Raw genomic sequence first — 19,279 nt, 5'->3', positions numbered from 1 at the left:
TATTGGGAGGTCTTCTAGAACATAAGGTAAACAGAAAGTGTCAAAGTAGTGCTAAATCCACAACGTTTCAAAAATCTCAAAGATAGGTGACACCATTCTACAGTAATTACACAATAATTTCTGAGTTCTTCTTTTCTTTTAGTCAAGTTAAATTCTGTGAGTCATATTAAATTCTGTGTATTTTGTATATTCACATCTTATGTTTATTGGCCTCATTTTTTCCATTGCAAATACCTATTTTACACAGCCTGGATCTCTCAGTTGCAGAAGTGTCACTCCTATTGTGTATTGGTATAACTGAAAGAACATTAGGATTTGTTGTGTAAATGTGAGAACCTGCCATCTGTTTGGCAATGGGAAGATAAAAACTGAGGGAAAACATTAGAGGTGTTAGAATACCTACCAGCTGGAAACTGAGGGAAAACATAGGAAGAAATAAAATATCTGCCAGTTGGAAGAAAGATACAGCTGGTTGCAAACTGCCTGCTTTAAGGGTGCAAATTCAGGCAGCAAGCTACAGAAAGACATGCTGGGAAAACGCTCCTAAAGACAGCCTTGAACTAGAAAATTAGTAGATCTAAAGAAATTGCTGGGAAGATGATCTTGAAAACATGTTTTTATTGCAGTGTAGCTACCTTTTTCTGACACGTTACATGTCTATGATGTTTATATTACCAGGAAAAAAAAAAAGCCAGTAGAAAGTGATATTAAGGGAAGGAACAAAATAACTTCAGTAGGAAGAATTACAGGCCCACTGTCAACTCCACAATGCTCTCTGTGTGGTTTGCTAATTAATAACTGCAAAAGCAAAGATAAACACTCTTTTGTTCCTGTTTATTTGATGATCTTGATTAATTAAAGTACAAGTTTCCTTTAAAAAGTTGAGACTGCCTTTAATTATATTACTAAGTGTGGCACTTGTTCTTCAGTAGCATTACACAGTGCATGCAGCCAGTTTTGCTGATTGAAGAGTTTTAAAAAATAAGGCAGGCTGTGTGGACATTTAGTAGCTGACTACAGCAAAATTGGTTAATGACTAGTATCATCTAAATGAGGCAGCAAGCTGAAAGACTCATAATCTCTCCCCATGCACAAATTTTAATTAAATAATTATAATGTCCTTGTTGTAATTATTTATCAGTAACTGTGCTCCTGAGTATTGTCTCTTTTACTTTCATCTGTTCTCTCAGCTCAGCTGTGCAATGAAAAAATCAGTTTCAAAGATCTGGTATGATTAATTCTTATTACCGAGGGCCTTATTCTGCTGCCATTATTCAACCTGATTAGTGCTTTACTGCACAATTAGTCATGTTAAGTTCAACGGTTCTGTGTGTGTGCTAAGGCACTGTTCAAAGAGTGGCAGGATTGGACCCCAACTAATGACAAATTTGGGACTTATGGTCTAAAATGGGAATTGGGTAAGATCCCAATTCACATTTTCACCTTCTTGGTGAGAAGCCAGTCAAGAAAAGAGCTAACCCTGTAAAGGCTTTTGGTACCTGTTCTTCCACCTGGGGACATGGAAAGACAGCTCAGCCACCACAACCTTTAGCTCCTGCTGAAGTATGGCTCCCATACTTCCCTTAAGCAGCTAAGTCAGACTTACTCATGTTTAAAATTTTAGGTCTTGGCATCTCAGTAATTATCAATAAGATGCAGTTCTTAAATAAAATTTAAATTGTTTCATCAAGCTATTTTCTTTTAATACATAAACTGTCTTCACATGTAAGTATGAGAGCATGAATACTCAAATCCCAAATACACAGATGTCTCCTGTGGTGACACAATAGGGACCAAATAACCAGAATAAGACTAAAATAATAAGCATTGACCTTGAGTATCTGAAAAATTTCTCGTTAAAACTGAAAACAACCTTGGGACACACTAAAACCTGAACATAATAAAGTTATATGTGCTGCACGAAGGAAAAGTAAAACATCAAGAGCTGCAGGGCAACTATTTTTAAATAAAAACAGTCCTTGTGGAATATGTAGGGATAATATTTTCTTGAATGGGTAGTGTAGGCATTATGCTATTATAACACATATGTCTTATGTGTCTGTGTTTAGAGACACAGCAAGCAGTTCTGGACATAGGAATGTCTCACCATGCAAATTTTGAAAAGAAAAAGAATATTAGAATACTTCAAATTATATTATTATATTGCACAATTAAAAATGTCAAAAACTATTATTCAGTGGTCTGCAATTATGACAAAGTAGGAATAGCTTTGGAATCTGGATTTCTCAGAAATGCTGGCTAAGATACAATTACATGTGGAAAATAAAGAAAAAAAAAAGACAACTTTATTCAGGGTATTCTGCAATAGTTAAGTTTACAAAAAAGATGGGGTTTACTCCATTTATGCAAGCTCTGTTAACAATTCAGAATTTCTTTCTCAAAACCCATCAGACTTGAAGACAGTACTGCGTGTGTATAAGGAACACTCAGATCACTCCTTTGGGCAAAGGATTTAAAAGTTACCATAGAACATGGAATGACCAAATGCAGTAAATATTTGTCTCTTTGATCATAATACACAAACTCAAGAGGAAAGAGTTGATTCTTAAGCTGTACAAAATAATTGACTAGGAAAAGGAAAACAAGAAGATTAATCAAATGGAGACATGACTTGTGCACTTAGACAAAGCCAGATTTCACAGAATACTCTCCAGGTAGATCCCAATGGGATCCAGCACATATCCTAATGCTGATGCATCTTTCTGGATAGTGTGGACAAGAAGGATCTCTTTCTTCCAATGGTTATGGGTTTCAGTCCCAAAAATTCATCCTAATAGTGACCTGAACATAAAATGTCATATTGGGCAGTATCCCTTAGTGTCTGCTGGGTTGCCTGCTTAACACTCCTTTTAATAAAGTTACACAAAAGGAAAAATGGATATCAATCTTCTTTTATACAGCTGGACTTCTCATGAGAAAAAAAAATAATCTTTTGATGAAGTGAATTATAGCTTTTGATGGCAATTTTTTTAAAGGCTAATAATCAAAACAAACAGTATGAAATTCTTTGGCTGTATCAGGAAGAATAGGCTAAATACGTGCCTGGGTCAAATGGACCACTAAAGTTGTAATTAAAACTGACTAAGAGATTGTGGAGAAATTACATGAATTCTTTGTAATCAGTCTTCACTAATGAGTATGAGGCAGACATTTCTAACTCAAGGTTAATTTTTACAGATGAGGCATTGTCAGAGAAAGTGGCCTCTGAATATGAGACATTTTAGCGACTAGATAAAGTTAATGGTAGAAAATCCCTGGGGCTGGATAATATTCATTTGAGAGTTTTAAAAAGGAAAAACAAAAAGTAGCTGAACTACTAACTAAAATAGGCAATATACCTCTAATAGCAGGAGCCATTCGTGAGGGTTGATTTTTATCTAAGGGAAGAAAGAACAAAGGATGACCTTGGGAATTGCAGAAAAGGGAACAGTGCTTTATAATCACTGAAATTGTCCAAAACTATTTTCATAACCAGCCATTAAAGAACATTTTTAAAACTACCTAGGTATTAGTGCTATAAATGTATGGTACATTTTTAATTGATCTTTACATTTTCTCTGGGTGTAATTTTTATTTTTCCAACCGCACAAAAATTCAGGAAGGAAATCACAGATATTTGGAGAGGAATACAAGTAGGTATAATTTATCTTGACTTGCAAATTCTTCTAACAATGTCCCTTGCCAAGGACTGTTGGCAAATATTAATGACAGCACATTGAGAACAAAGAATTCTGTCATGTGCCAAAAACAGTTTGGTGCATGGGATAAGGTTTGTGAGTCATCATCAGCCAGCCTATCTGAGTTATTTAAGATTTAACATGCTTTAAATTCACACATGTTCTGCAGGAAGGATAGTAATTTTTTTCCAGGCAAATTCTTTTTTTGCCATGAGAACTGTATCACTTTAAAAAAACCCCAAACCATCAGCAGCACCTGTAGCAACCTTTGGGAGAGCCCAGAATTTCCCAGGTGAACCCTTGAGCTATGGAGCACATTCCTGTCTGGAGATCACAAGATGAATACTCACTCCTCCTCACATCCAGTGGGATGTACTGCACTCAAGGGCAACAGAGCTGTGGGCTCAGATTTTAAAAATAAACTGCAGCCTGCAGGAACACAACTTCTGGAGGAGGGCATAGGCCAGGTTTTTGAAAAATTTGAGTGGAGATGGATTTGTCCCAAAAAAGAAAACAAAACTACCAGCAAACATCTTCAAGCCAAAAATTCAGGATGTTTTTATGCTTTACTTCGTTATTGAAGTTAAAATCTCTGTCTCTGTCTTTTTTTCAGGAAAGAAATAACCCTTTTAGGGGGGATATTTACTTTGCTAGTGATATTATATTGTTGGAGAATATTGCAGAAATAAAGATTGTGAAAGTAATGATGAATAATGGAGACAGGCTTATTCTGTAGCACATTAAATTTTTAGGAATAATATGCAAAACTCTACACAGTGAATTACAAGATGAAAAATATTTCAAAAATAATTTTCCATTCCAAGCTCTCTCCTAACATACGGTCACCTGCAAAAGCAGTAGATTGATCCTGAAAAGTGATTTGCAGCTAAATCCCACATTTTCTGTGATTTTCTTTCCATTAGCAGAAGGATAAGTTTTGGCAGGTGGTAACTTGCTTTCTGTAATCACACTTAAGTCTATGATAGTGTTTAGCAAAACAGTAACTATAGTTCCCACTGAATATTGACAACAGTGGGAGTAGAACAAAACTTTGGCATCATAACAACCTCAATGCTAGTTTAAAGTGAACTTTTATATCTTTTACTAATGTTCAGAAAGAACAATTGTGTCTTTGATACATGTATGGACTATTCTTGTTGCTAAGATATCAAAGTATAAGTAACTAAGCTTTGATGTTTTCTTGTACTTGTATAGCTGAGATGTTCCTACTTTCAAAGACAGGAGACAATAGTAAATTAAATTAGCTCAATATAATCACACCATCCTAAGGCCTTTGTCAGTTTAATTATGTTTATTGAAAGTACAACTTCTTCATGTTGTAACCAAATAGACCAGTAAAACTTTCTAGGGCATTGCAGACCAGGCCAGAGTGACTTTTTCATTTACATGTTAATGGAGTCTGCTCCAGTAGAGTTAATTGAAGAACATGCATAAAGATTTGTTTGCTCTGTGGACAGATGCAATGGAAAAATCTGTTTAAAGCTGTACACTAGGGTATGAATATTGATGTGAATGGGAAAGTAAATTATTACAGGAAAGTAATTTTTATCACATACACAATATAGTTTGAATTCCATGGAGAGGAAAACGTATATGTGGTTTCATACATGCCTTAATTTCAAATAAGAGGCAGCAGTGATTAAGCAAGTAATATACTCTTTGTCTCCCCTTTTGTGTGTCCTGCAGTGTTTCTATATTTCTATTTCTAAATGTCAGTTTCAATTGTCAAGGTGGACATCTCAGGGGTGTGTGCAGTATGTCCCTGAAGCCTCTCTGAAAATGTCAGCTTGACCTATGTCTTTCCTTTTCCCTTCCATCTTCTCTATGTCTTCTTCAGAAGCCAAGTGAAAACAGAACAGTTTTTTTAAGGAACCATAAGAAAGCAAGTTTAGTAACAGATTTTTTGGAGGTGTAAGGGTGTTTTCCTGCCAGCTCGTTGGCCACAGCCCACCAAGAGATAGCTAAGCCTTGAGCAGCCTTTTCCTACAAAGGAAAATGAAGGATCATAGGCTAGGGCTGAATGAATTTGAAGCTGACGGGAAAACTGTGTGTATTCACCCATTTGTGTGTATGGAGCTAGGAGGAAAAGATGAATTATTTAAATGAAGAGAAGGGGTCCAGACAAAAAGCCCAACCCAAACAACCAACCAACCAAACAAACAAAAATCCCAACTTGTGAATGCTGCTTAGGCTGTTGCATTTTAGGACAATTCATTTCAGAAAGACTGCTTTTAATTCTGGACAGATAAGAATTCAATTCACTTAAGCAAACATAAGAGTGAGCGCCATCTCAGAGGCCCTTTGATTCCAGCTGTCATTGCAAGAGGGTACAGATATCTTTCCTATATCCTGTGTTCTATCTGGCACCCCCATATAGATATCTGAGGTACTCTGGAACCTCTAAAATGGCACTAGACACCTATATTTAAGAAATGAGCTGAGCTTTCAGGATTAGATTTGGTTTGAGATTAAGACACCTGGATGTAGACATATACACATAGCTGTTGGCACATGACCTGAGTACCTAAATCCCAGTAAAAGGTCATAAAATCAGTGCGAAAATATAGTGCAATTTGAGATAATCTTGGGCTTATCTGAGACATCCATGTAGGGCTGGCAGAAGTGACAGAGTCCTGAGACACTTAGGAGCAGAAGATGGAGGCCAGGTAGGTCTCCCTATGCATTGGAAATGCCAGCATCCAAGTTTGTTTAGTCAGTTAAACAGTGATTGTTATTTGGTATTTAGTGAAAACAGAAATAACACAGTTTTGCTAAAATATAATTTCATTGTTTTCCCAGAAATTAGCGAATTATACATCGTATCATTTTGATGTTTTGTATTTTCTCACTGCTCATTAATACAGTGTAGCTAACCACAGTATTGCCAAAGATATGTTCAGAAAAAAACCAAAGACACGTTTGGCATTGTTACAGAAATTGAAACATAAGTGCAATTCCATAGGTTGTTGGGGCAAATTTCAGGCCCACTGATCCCATGAACTCCCAGAAAACCAGAAAGTGATCAAAATGCGATGATATTCTTTGTTCTTTAACCTTATCTTCTGCAAGGGTAACAAGAAATAGTAAAACCTAGAAGTGTCAAGGCAAACCACATGACATGAGAATTCCCATGGGCTGACAAAAAGTTTGTGCCACTATTGAGCCACTACAATAGCAGCCTGGTCCCTGCCATATGCTTCTGCTACCTCCTGACACTTTCTTTGGGACTTACCTGATCCCATGGAAACTAGATTTAAGAGCTTAAATTGGCAGTAAACTAAAATTGGCAAAGAGATGATCGGACCTTTTTCTGCCAGTTTATTGAGTTGAACCAGTTCACTCCAGAGGTGGGCATGTGCCAAAACCAGCACAAATGGAGAAGACTGGAACAATGGTAAAAATGTGACACTTTTTATAGCAGCTTGCTTTTAGGTGGACTAAAGTATCACTTATAACTGTAGTCTCACGTCGGTTGTTTTTAAAACATTCTGGACCCTTGCAACATTCACAGTATGCCTGTAGGATTATCTTTTCCAGTGGAAAAATGCTTTGTGTAATAAAAAAAATCATGCTATTTATTTTCCTTTTAAAGGAAAGATTTAAGATTTCTAATGTATGGTGCTTTATGAAAGCTGATGAAAACCCTGAGTTGTAGGAGTGCCAAACTCATCAGACTGTCAGGTAAAGGATAGAAGAGATGGGGAGTCTCACAGCGAGCCAAACCCAAAGCCCAGGCTCTGCAGTGTTCCCTTTGTAACGGAGCTCCCTCATCCTGCCTTGGAGGTACGTGGAGTGTGACTGTCACAACCTGGCTTTTACTCTGAGCAGCTGAAAACAGCACATGCTGTACACAAGTAAGCAGATAGGACTTCACAGTGAAACTGTGTGTGTGGGGAGGGTGTCCTGTTCATCACACTGCATCTTCACACTAATGTGTGTGTAATTTAGCTTCACATTTGTTACAATTTGCACTACTGGCAATTTTTTACCTTATAAATTGTCTTTCACATGTTTGTTTCTATGGCACACAGATCTAATAAGACTGAGTCAACAGGCTTGGAGCTGCTAATCTAATCCTGTTAGATACGATGTTCTACAAACAGGATGTCTAGTTTCTTTGGACAGGAGCTGGATTTGTTGGATACCAACAGTTTGATTACTTTATGCAGTCTCCTAATAGCCGAAAGAAATTGGGAACACTAAGTAGCGTTTAATTTAGGGCAAACAAAGGTTAAAGTGGTAAAAAGGAAGAAAGAAACAGCAGGACTGAAGCTCATATTATGCCTAAGATTTTTAATAGTATCACTCTGATGCAAATTTAGGTGTGTAATGAAAGTATACCAACCCTGGCTTTGCTGTCCCCACAAATGCTATGGCTGCACTGGGATCTTTTGGGTATCCCCACTAATTCTGCTGCTTTAAGCACATTGATCTGTGAAGAGAGACTACAGGAAACAGCTCCTAAACTTAGATCCTCTGCATCACACCTTGGTTAGATGCCTCAGGTAGCTTTAAACAGATGGTGTAAAACCCCTCTTTTCTATGCAAGCCAGTCAGTGGACCGTTTGAAAACACCCACGCTAACAGTCTACAAAACTGCAAGAGAGAACTTGGGGTCACTGCAAACCATGCTGTTTCCAGCATTTGCATCTAAACAACAGGCTCTCTGATGACACAGACTTAGAAGAAATACACTTATTTCACTGGACTACGTAAAATTGATGGAAGGAAATTAGCAGTAAAGAGTTTCCAGATCAGGGTTTGGCCTCTTGGGGGTAACAAAGTAGATTCTGAAAGATACAGAACAGCATTTCAGCAATTGGGTACCATTCTTTGCTAGGTTACTTAAGACATTACCAGTAATGTATTGCTTAGTTGTACCCATGTACACCATTAAAGTTATTCCAGTGTGGCATAGAGTGAGCAAGCTGAGGTCAAAATATGCCAGCTGGAGAATATTAGGGAAAAATGTTCCTTCAATTTCTGCTTAATGTTCTGATAAAAATAAAGAAGCCACTCACTGGCACTGTGGATGTGTTTACTTGCACTACATTATGACTACTCTTCTCTGACTTACACGGGCTCCTGCAATATCTCTTGCCATTTCCCATTCTTGAATTTCTCGCATATTTTCCAGGAAGGAGTAGTTTATGTTCATCATGTTTCTTTTTCAGGAAAAAAGAAGAAAAAAAAATATTATTAACTGTAGCAAGATGTTACTGTAGTTGTTTTGGGGTTTTATTTTTACAATAAAACTATGTTAAAAGGAAAAAATTATATAAACACATAAGCCGCATTTGGCAATGGTATACATAAAAGTTTTATGGAGACAAAACCCTATAGGGTTCTTTTGGAGCTAATTATTCCAATATGCAAATTAAAATTGTGCATTATTCATTTTTGTCAAATAATTTTCATTTGCTTTGGTGTTCTTATAATAAAAATCTGCCAACAGGGTTTCCTCTTAACTCATCTAAGGAAGCCTGTGAAGAACACTCCATATTTAACTCTCTTTTAGATCACTGTGGCTTGAGAATACTTTTAATCTCTTTTCCATTTATAACTGTACTGCTTGACCTTTTTGCAGCAAGGTGTCTTGTATATAAAATGTCAAAGAGAGGATTATAGACATGGGACAAAGATATAGTTTAATTAAAAAAAGTCCTGTGAGACTGAAAAAGGTTACTGGCCCAGATCACAAATATTTAATGCCAGATTACTATTTATGATGTTAAAATAACAAAAAAGGGTTTATGGGTAACTTGTAATTGACCAACCTTTACAGGTGCATATGATAATATTAAGCTTCAAGTAATAACTTTCATATTAGCTTGGAAATTAGTTTTAAAAATTTAAGAAATATTTCCTTAATGTTTTTAGTGTATTATGAAACTGTCTCTACAACATGAAATAGGTTAATGGTTGAAAGTCTGTTTCTAATTCAAAATGGTTCTGTAGGAAAGAATAAAATAAACTGTGAATTTTTGAAATTTATTCACATGTTCTTTATTTTCCATCTCTGACATTTAAACTTGGATAGGAGCATGGGCTCAATACTGAAGGAATGATTGAGAAAGACTAACCTAGATTTTGTTGCTGATTTTCCCCACAGAAGCAGTGAATACATTTCCAAGCTGAATGGTTCTACCAGGTTTCTCCACTTCTTTTCATTCCATGTGATAATGGGATGGAACAATTGCTTTTGTACTTCATAAACAAAGGGAAGGCCATGGCCAGGTATTCCCAAAAAGAACCTAATTTACCAGTTAATGTGTGAATCAAAATGAGTGCATGATGGTACTGACTGGATTTTGATTCAAGATTGGGTGTTAACAAATCAATGATCCAGCAATGGAGAAATAAGGAAATTTGAAGCCCAGTTTTAAGAGTAGAGCACCCACAGGTCTCCTTGGTTTTCACTGACAAACTCATGGAGGCATCAGAGAAAACTGGAACACTATTTATGCAACTACTTCAGTAAAGGTGCAGTAAATGCATTGTGTAGTGATAATTTGATTTTTATTTTTTAATATAAAACCAATTTTTGTGAGTTTTGGTTAAATTTCCTATATAAAAGTTGGTTAAAAAAACATAGATAGACAAAGTATAATACAGAATTTTCATGGGTCTAAATATTTTTGGGGGAAAGTGAGGAAAAAGGGTAAGATGAAAAAATCCTTCTCCTGCATAGCAGTAGTAATAATAATATTTTATAAATATCCATGGTTGAGTTTGATTCTGGGCAGAAGTATTAGGAATATTATTGGAGAAAAATGCTACCAGAATTCCCATGAGAAGCCCCATGTCACTACAGGGCACTCTGGAATTTCTAGTCTGAATGGAAAAAAAAATCCTGCTAATAAATGCACTGCTTAGTTCTGTTCTATTATGCCAGCTAGCACACTTCAATAATGATAGTATAGCAAGTGCAGGTAAAGAGAAGACTGGTGATGAGGATGAGGATTTGGAGAGCAGATTTTCCAAAACATGATGACAGTATTTACTCAACACCCTGTTGGGTGAAAGCATACAATAATTTTTATCTTGTAGTTCTGAAGAGCTGATAAATGAAAAAGCAGATATTCTAAATAAACCTGTGTGGGTACTGCCTGCTTGGAGAGCAGCACATACCGTACAGACAGGATGATCCACCCCTGGAAGTGTTCTGGGCCAGGCTGGATGGGGTCCTGTACAACATGATCTGGTGGGTGGCATCCCTGCCCAAGGCAGGGGGGATGGAACTAGGTGAACATAATGGTCTCTTACAACCCCCATTACATACAACAATACATTCTATGATTTCAGAAAAAAAAAAAAAATCCTGAATATCTTAAGTCATTGTAGCCTGATCTTAAGATTACACAGCAGTACTACAGTAAATAGATGTTAATAATTAAAGACTTGCAAGTAAACAGAAAATGTAATATGAAGCAATATGGATTTTCCAGGATCATCACTGTGGTATTCTACTTTTATTAGAAGATAAATTTCATAAACAAAGGAAACATGATGGATATCATCTAAGAGGAGGTAAAAAATTAGGCACTGTGTCACGTAGAAATTGATAGATAAGTTACAGAAGATGGGCATTACCAGAGCAGTAAAGAAGACAGGAAAATGTATGGGTCATTGTTAACACAGTCATGAAAGATGAGTTAGGAAAATTCTGCTTTTGAGTTCCTCCAGGTCACACTAACAAGTTGTGATTGATCTTCAATATAATAAACCAGACTAACATACATTAAAACAACAAAATCCCCCAATGTTTTCAAAGTAAATAATACAAGATATGAAGTCATTTGTTTGAAGGTCAGTGACAGAAGTTCCTTCTTCACACTGCTGACCTTCTGCTTCTCAGAACTCTCAGGCTGTTGGGTACCCTGGAGCAGAGACCTGCAGTATCTGCCAGTGTTCTAAGTGTCCACGAAAAATAGCTATTAATTAGCACACAGACCTCAGCTGAGTTCCCAGACACTGTATTACTGAGCTACTGTAATTTCCTATGGGTCAATGAATATTGATTAAAACCAGCATTTTCTGCTGGGCAGTTTACACAGCTCCTACCCTACTTATTGGCAGTGGGTTATTTCATTTTTCCCAGCTTACCTCTCCCGTGTGCCATACAAACCTGGAGCGTAATCGACCACTATGGTGCAGGGTTTATACAGGCTGAGCATTGCAACAGCCGGTGCTGTGTCTCCTTCGTCTTCTTGTGGATCTAATCCTCAGCACCTGAACATCATATAAAGATGAGGATAAATCAGATGTTTATTTAATTTCTACACATGCCGATAATTTCAATTGACATAGGCTGTTAGTGTGCAGTCCAAGGTTTGGAATGAAGTATGGACCTGAAAACAAATGCTATGGATTTTTGTATTCAGAAATATTTGGTATGTGCTCAGCTTTTAATAAATATTTTGTGGAAGTAGAACTCACTGGTATAACCATTTTCCTTGACCAGCTCTTGACAGAGCTGTATTAAAACATACAAACCCTTTCATTTTCAACATGCATATTACAGTCATATAACTTGACCCTTCCCTCATCCTGCTGTACATTTTCTCTTGCTTCTGAAAGAGTATGAAGTTTTCAGATTATGAAGGGGAAATACATTTAGCAACACCAACTACTGTGATCCTGTGGGTTCTGTGAAATGCTGCCTATGCCACCAGATTTACGCTTCAGATTTCTCGACTGTGTCATTGTTGCCATGTAACCATTTCCCATCCTGTGAAACATAATGGACTGATCTGGCAAACCTGACAGAGACAGACCTCATGTTGACTTTACTAGCTCCCTCCAGCCCTTATTTCATCTGAAAGGCAATAACAGAAAGGATCGTTGTCATCTGACATCATTATCCTTAGGCATGGAGTTCAGATTTTGCCAATATCTATTGGACTCCAGTAGAACATAAGAAAGGGTCTCCCATAGCATGTCAGCAAAAATTACTCCCAAATACATATGCCTTTTTTTTCTAGAGTGGTGTTTTTCAGACATAGGGCCATGACTCTTGTCTAGGTGTGCAGAGAATGACAGGGATCTTCTTCAGTACCCTCTTTCTGATAGTACTTTTCAGTTTTTACTCTGCTGGGTAAGACTTTAAAAACATGGCTTTATAAATCACCTGTAAGCAGAATTTGGTGTAGTGATGGCCATTTGAATTAACAGAGGGCCTGAAAAATTGGTCATATGGGAAGCAGATTGTTCATTCTCTACCAGAAGTTCCCTGAGCACCTTCCTTACATAGTAGAGCACTTAGGGTAAATATACATATGCAGGGTACTGATTCACATTACAGTTAAACTAAACTAAGGGCTTGCTTCTAGTAAAAGCAGGGGGTGTCAGTCCCTTTACCACCTACTTTGTTCCTTCCTCTTTTGTGTCTGCTCCCAGATGCTTGATGATTTCTTCCTTTGCGCTGCCCTGGCACCCATCTGATCACACATTAAACTGGGCCAACATGCTAACCTTGCAAAAAATTCATATTTTTGAGGCATCTTTGCAAGTTGTTTTTTTCCTGCAGCTTTAATGAAGTAAATTTGTCTCTTCAGCCATCCACTGAGCCTTGGCTTGGTCTGGTGGCAGGCCACAGCTGGGCTTCAGTCTGCAGTGTGTGTGCAGGGAAAGCAGGGGTACAGTGCAGGGCAGTGGGACCCCACAGAGGTTACAAGGAGCCAGTACCTCTGTCACCATCTCCCCCAAGTATGAAGCTGAAGGCAAAACTTTGGAGTGTTAAACACCACCTTCAGTTCAGATTCTGTTCTCCTATCCACTTGAATTCCCATCAAACTCACTGAGTCCTCCATTTTCTGTTTTTAAGGGAGGGTTGATTGGATTACAACTGAATATGTAGAATGTACATTTGAAAAGACACACAAGGGAGCATCATAAGCCATCTGCCTTTCATACATTTCTAAGGCAGTGATAACTGTATCCCAGACCCTAGAAGCCATACCCTTTAACAGACTTAAACACCCAGTTACCTATAACTCCAAAGCAGACCAGCATTTTGTTCAGTGAAAATTTTTGATCTGCAAATTTAAAAACTGAAAACCTTTTCAGGTATGTTCACGTTTCCTAAGCAAAACTCATTTAAATTCTCAGGGTTGATCTTAAACTTCAAGCCAGCTCACTTGATTTGTTATGTGCCCAGTGGCTATTGACAAAGATATTACTCACTGTTCTAGTCTTTTTTTTTCCAGAGAAATCTTCCTTATCTTGTGTCTTTCACAAGTACTATTTTCCATAATCCATCAGATTTCACATTATCAGATTGTTTGAAGATGTATGTTCAGATTTCTTTGCTTGCTTAGCAGTATGTAAACGTTGGAGACCTCAGTTAGATTTATATGACAAAGGAAGTGACAGGATCTCTTTGACAAAGCTAAGCAAGGAGTCTAAAATGTTAGACTTCTGGAAGTTGTAGGTTGAAATTAGTGGTTAGGACTTGTCCTCCACCAGTGACACAACAGAAACACAGTGTAATTTACCTATATAAGCCAGTGAGTAAACTCAGGAGGTTCCTGTGGCGACTAAGGTAATTGGCCTGTTCAAAAGCTAAATTTGGTGCCTATCAATAATTTTGCACATTTGAGAGCTACCCTGACTTTTCTGTGGGACAGCATGCTGCCACAGAAGACAGGACTAAAAGTGGTGACTCATTAGGTCCTTCTTAATTTTGAGAATAATTCAATCTTAGTTCCAGATGATCATGCATATACACATAACATAAAAAATTAATTATGGATAGGATGTTATGATAAATGCAGAGAAGTATTTGCAAGTTTTGTTCACTTGGAAGTTGTAGGTATGTAAATAAATTATTAGGGAGTAGACACAGATATGGCCTTTTTGGTGAGGATGAAAACATAACTTGCCACATCTCACAGTTATCAGATCTACAGTTTTTGCAGTGGCATATCTCTCTTGGTTGGAGTTTTGTCTTGAGGAACCTTTTACAGACCACGTGAGAAAAACTTCTCTACCTGCATGACCCTGGAGTCTGTGTTCTTGAGTGGTGGAGTTTTACTGACAGCAGTATTGCAGATAATGAGTAGAATGCCCACAGTGTGGTTTTATGGCAAGTGCTACGGCTGTAACTGTTGTCATTGCCATACAGCTCCCTCAAATCAAGCCATCCAACTGTTTGTTCAGCATCATCTGCTACTGTGGTGGAACTTTTCTAATACCATTTGAAATTTCTTACTAAAAAACTGAAAAAAGACCTTAAAATGTACTGTTTTCAAGTTAGGTTTTGAAAGCCATATGATCATCTGCTCTTCAGGGCCACTGAAGTTTCTTATGATGTAGCAATATGTTTTATAATGCAAGAAAATATGTGAAAATATGCGAACAATTAATAGCACCACAAACTCTATTTATCATAACATTACTTAATCTCAGAAGACTTAATTTTCTTTGAAGCTATCTTGAAAACCATCATCAGGAATCATAGGTCCTAGGTTGTGGAATTCCAGGAACCATGGAAATGCAAGAAAGAGTAAGCAAATGCCTCTCAATTTCTGCTATCTCTGAGTTCACCAGATTGGCCTGCCTGTTCAAAGAAACTTAAAAAGGGTCAGATTTGGCCAGCTGGGAATCCCTGCTATACTGTCCATATGTTTTAACAGGTGGAAGGGTTGCTCAGCTCTTTGCTCTTCTGCTAGGAGATGGGCGATGCTTGGAGGTGTCCAGGGGATGCCCATTGGGCTGGACCAGTTCCAGCACTCTGAAGCTGCAACAAATATGGTAAGGAAGAGGCATTTACAAAATCAATCTTTAGCCCCTGTGCAGTGGAGTGAAGTAGCTTCCTTCAGGGAACATAGAGAGCCGCTGAACTAGGCTCCTGCTTTCAATCTCTTTCCAGTGACTCTGCTGGGATCTTAGGGAGAGAGCTTAATTGGTCCTCTCTGATACACTGGTATAGATAATGATAAAAATCATGCTCATTTACTCCATAATTTAAGATTAAATTTCTACCAAAATGCATAAAATTCATAATCACCATTGTAGTCCTATTTTTATGTTTCATGCCCCATTCACTGAATAAAAGGCATATGGAGAGGGTGGGAGACAAGTAGAAATCAAGTTAACACAGAGGAAATGTGTCAAGTAAAGTCATTGGAAGCTTTCAAGGTCAATATCATGAAAAAGTGTGCAGGAAATCTAACAATTTAGCAGGCAAAATGTCCTCACATTTATGAGAACTCCGGTAGAAGAATATGGTTCTGCATTTGCCCTACTGCTGTTCACATTTCCTGTAACTTTAGTTTGTTGTTCTTAATAATAAGAGATTATTGGAGCAAATAAAAAACATAAATTTATACCTCCATCTATGGCAGGCAACAACTGCTGTGCAACTGGAGAAAGAATTCTCACTCCATGCATTTGAGGACAGTATTTCCAGAGGAATCTCTCAGTACTCATCACTACTCTTCTGAGAGAAAATTACAGGCAAACATTCACTGTCAGGTGAATAGACCTTTATAAATGAGGATTTCCTTAGCCCAGGAATATTTAGGATTTCATGGTTATGTAAAGGACCTTTACAACAGATCATAACACACTTTTGATATTTAACATATTGCATAACCAAGGAACTTTAAGCTGTAGAACAATGCAGTTATAGTTTTATTGAGGTTATATGTCTAATGAGATATATTTTAAACCCATTTAAAAGTAATGCATGACCTTTTTTAGCACATTTTCCATCCACTTTAAAATAAAATCATAAATCTGTCAGATTTTTAGATTCCTTTGGATGCAATTTTGCATGTCTATTTTGAGGGAAATTTTGAAATTTTCAAAGCTTTCATATAAAGCCTGACCTACAGGAACTCTACCTCCCCCCCCCCAAAAAAAAAAATAGTAAAGTATGTGTCTTTAGTGCCACTGATTTTTTTTTTTCCTCATTTGGAAATACAGCAGCTATCTGCTGTGACAGTTACAAATCTGTCAGGTTATGTAAACTGGGAAAAAAAACAAAGAAGATGGTATTAAAAGGGATGCCTACAGTTTCTGAGAATTTGAGTTGCTCATTCTGTCTCCCTGGGTTTTTGGGCCCTTGCTGCATAGTTAAGACTTGAGAAGTGCTGGTCTCCAGTTGTAGAGATGGTAAAAAAGGCTCCTTAGACAGGTAGGAATGACGTTGTCTGTGTAGCACTTGGAATCCCTGGTTTCCTTAGGCTAAAGGCTCACTAGCTTTTCCTGATCCTTAGCAAGCTCCAAAATAAACTTCTAGAAAACAAGGTAGGTTTAGATCAAAATGTTGCCTGTATTTCAAAAGAGGATTGCCAAATATACATGCACCTATATAGTTAATCTTATTTTAAAGTAATTTTTCAGGAAGAAAATTCTGAAGGTGCTATCTCTCATCCTATGACATTGCAGTTAGGCTGCACTGAAAGAGTGACTGAGCAATCAGGGATAAAAATAAACTGCTGGTTCACATGTCATTCAGGCTCACAGAGAAAGATTCAGGACATGCTGACTAAGCAGTGTTTGACCAATTAAAGTGGCTCTTTTGTGTTATTTTTTATTAACTACTCCACTGATAATTACTATGACTATTAAATGAGTGTCAAAAGTTGCAGTGGTTTAGGTCTAGGCTAATATACCTCCTATGCTCCTCTGTCCTTTGTGCCTATCAGGGTTTTTATTCCTTTTAACCTCTAGGGAGCATGAAGAACTGTTCTAGTTCTAATAATATTAAATGGTTCCCAGGATCATCTTTCACAAGCTCTTCTACCATACCTAGAGCAGGGACTAAATGTGTTTACGTTGTTGATATACTTTGCTGTTGGACTGTGATCAGGTGCTCATGCCAGTTTCATTAACTTTTTTGGCAGTGGTTTATGCAGATGATTACAAACTGAAACTAATTCATTTTCAGGGTCTAGCAGCAGTGGGAAGAATTGATTTTTAGAGGCTTATTTTACACAGAAAACACAGTGGTACACCATGGCTTGTGCAGTTCAAGGAGGTCATAACAGTCCTTTAGGGTGAATTTTTGCTATTGTCTCCTTCTTGACATGTTTGGCCTGCAGGAAAAATAGAGGAACATTGTGAACTGGTGATAACTACATGGAGCTGTGTTACCAGACTAGCTCTTGCAGATCCATGTTAGCAATGATGAAGAGGTATGTTTCTCACTCAGCCAACTGGCTCTGACTAAGCCAGTGGAGCAGGAGTTAACACCCAGAGCTATGGAAGGGATATTTGAGGTGCTCCTAGCATGATGTGTGCTAGAAAACACAGAGCCTCTGGGTTTGATTACTCCTAGTCTCTTTTCAAACTATCTCCTCTAGGCTGCCTTTTCAGACAGACACCTTCTGAAGAAGGCTCAAGTTGTGTCCATAACACCCAGTAACAGCATGGACTGAAGGGTTAGCTGAGTTGGAAGTGTAAAGTGTGCATGACAAAAAATTCTAGCGTAGTTTTCAATTTTTCTTCCTGGCTAATACCTGGAGGAGGTGTAGCTAGATAGGATTCACATGCTGCTAGCTTAAGCATTAACATGCTTACCACCAGTCATCCAGAAAGATAGACTGCTCTCTGGACAGGTGGCCACCAGTCAGACAAGAGAAGTTGTAATAATCTGTTCTTTGATCTTTCTGAGGTCTCCAAGATTTCTACTGCTTTCTAGCTTGGATCAAAGTTTAAATAATGATAACATTTTTCTCTTGAGTCCTTCAGTTACCAACTTCCAGAATTTCAATGATTTCATTTCTATCAGTGTTTTTTTTTATCTTTCATATATTTCACAGCTTTAACATATAAAATACCTCATAGCTTAAAATTTTTTAAAGAATGAGTAGACCAATATAACTCATTTGTGAATACAAAAATAGACGGGGGCTCATAGACATGTACAGTTCAGGGTGTTTTACCTCTTCTACCCAGCAGATATTTTCACTCAAGTTTAGGGAACTTCCAAGCTCACCTTTTCTTCATGGTAAATAAGAGCATTGCAGATGCTGATGTTCTTCATCCCCTCCTGTTCAGTCCTGGATGCCCATCTGGAGTCTTTGGGCAAGAAAAGCTAAGATATGGTTGGTGTGGCCAGCTTTAGGGACATAAAACTGAGGGTCAGATGAGTTACAGCAGGCACTTGTGGCATAGCAAAGAGTACTGGAGAGATTCTGTGTGTATAGTCTTCAGGAGATGACCATGTTCACGTGTTTCATATTATAGGGCAAATTAATATTGTTGGGCTGATTCATATATATAGGATAGAACTTCATCTCACAAAGGTAGTCAATTGCAGTGATCTGTTCACCAGATGTATTTTAGATACCACTTAAAAGATCAAATTTACCTAAAACAGCTCTGGCTTTTTATGTGGGAATGGCTGGCACGATCACTGTCTCTGTACCATCTATCTTTGTTTCTGCATAGTATTTGGAATCAAATAGCTTATTGACCACTTCTGTCAGTTCTTTTCTTTTGGGGATGAAATAACTGAATATTTCTCTTGGAAAATTCTTGCCATGGGAATTGTCACCTCCTCTGATTTGTAGCTTAGATAAAAGTCACATTTACTTACTCTAGGCCTT

The sequence above is a fragment of the Poecile atricapillus genome, chromosome Z (genome assembly GCF_030490865.1).
Source record: "Poecile atricapillus isolate bPoeAtr1 chromosome Z, bPoeAtr1.hap1, whole genome shotgun sequence".
Classification (NCBI taxonomy): Eukaryota; Metazoa; Chordata; class Aves; order Passeriformes; family Paridae; genus Poecile; species Poecile atricapillus.
The sequence above is the reverse complement of the archived record's forward strand: the minus strand, read 5'-3'. Positions refer to the sequence as shown.